Consider the following 1,887-nt stretch of genomic DNA (forward strand, 5'->3'; position numbering starts at 1 on the left):
AATGGTATAAAGGTGATAAGATACCACAACTTTGCATGGATTAAATTATGCTATAAGAAAAATTAAAAATTACGACCTTGAAATAACCATCAGGAAGAACCGATGAGTTATCTCAAATATATGAAATTGAGTAGCATGTACGTGACATTCAGTAATAAAATGCCAAGAAGATCAAAAGCAGTGTGCACATTTTAAATTATCTTCATTAAAACATAACGTGTATTCAGATTAAATGTCATTCAAAATGTTAAACCTCTAAGCGATAGTGTCTAGGGGGAGGATGCAAGGATCAGCAGTGAACCCTTTAAAAATGGATAAATTAGGGATAAAAGGATGAAACACCAGTAATTTAAATATAGATATTATTTTCATAATAACTCTAAAAAAGAAGAAAGATTTTTATGGGGAAAAATTAAGCTGATATGCTGTCTTTAGAGTGTCTCAACGATTTTCATAGAATTTAAGACAGTTTGTTTATTTATTTGAAACAAAACATTTGCAGTATCACTTTTCACGTACATCCTATTTTGATCTTCTCTGTACGTGTTTGTTCTCCTTAAAACGTTTAAAATTGTTATCTCACCAAGAATTAAGTAATAAGTCTTTTATCTAAGGATTTACTGTCCAGCTATTTCAAATGGCTTTACTCTGTGTGCTTTGACCACTTATTATGGTAATCCGATACCCTAGAGCGGAAACAAGGCAGTAAAGAGCTGTAGTCTGGGTCAAATATATATATATATATATATATATCATAATACAGAAAAACTCGACAGAGTCAGTTATATTAATCTACTTTCTGTTTCAATTAATAATGTTAAATAGTTTGTAGGTTTCATAAAAAACAAAACAAATTCAGATTGTTTGTCCAAAGATAAGTATTTTTTTCTTACATTAGTCTGAATTAAGAGATATATATCTAATATTTGACATCCTGTGAAAATATAAAGCATGATATAGTTCCTGGCGCTCAGAGGTACATCACTGTTCTTTTAAAAACATAGAATTTTGTCTCTAAATGATCCAAAAGTCTTAAAGAGCGTGGGGCGAGTTTGAGCAGTGAATCTAGTAGGAATAGTTAAGTTATAGATAAGGTCATAGTATGTTTCCGAAAGTATCACTGGATTCTCATCGGATATTAGTGGTTTTATGAAAATATTATCTTACTTCAACGGACCAACAATTCAGTGTCTGATAAAGCTAGCTAGCTTCTCGGCAATTGTACGTACATCGACTTCAAGTTAACTCGCTGGATATCAAGGAGACTCTGAACTATAAAGAAGATTTTATGTTATTTGTAAGTCAGGGAAAATTTTTTTATGAAACTTTGTTTGTGGTAACTATTCGTAATAATTGTTGTTGTAAATTGTACTGTTGTGTGTATATTAAAACGTATTTGTGTGATAAATGAAAACGGTGTGTGTCAATCTTGTTGTCAAATAGCGTAAAGTAACTAAATTATCGGCTTCAAACTATTTCAAATTCTCAATACGTAACAATCTATATTCCTAACTAATAAAAATATAAACAAGTCAAAGACCAGCATCATTAACGTGAATGTCTTTATTTATCAAAATCTCTCTAATCACTATCAAATACAGTTTTAAAAATACTATGTTAATTTGAGGACACTTCACTTTTATTTCTATATAATCATATCACTAAAAAAGTCTCTCACAGGGTAGGCGGTACGTTTACGAACTTAAAACGCTAAAATCCAGATTTCGGTTCGTTGTGGTGGACAGGGAAGACAGCTTAATTATTGTGCAGCTTTGAATTGAAACAAACAAACGCTAAAAATAATAACAAGATTGATCAACTTGTTCTTTATAGTATACATAGAGCCCGGCATGGCCAGGTGGTTAAGGCGCTCAACTCGCAATCTGA

This window comes from Limulus polyphemus, unplaced genomic scaffold, assembly GCF_000517525.1.
Source record: "Limulus polyphemus unplaced genomic scaffold, Limulus_polyphemus-2.1.2 Scaffold188, whole genome shotgun sequence".
NCBI classification, from domain to species: Eukaryota; Metazoa; Arthropoda; class Merostomata; order Xiphosura; family Limulidae; genus Limulus; species Limulus polyphemus.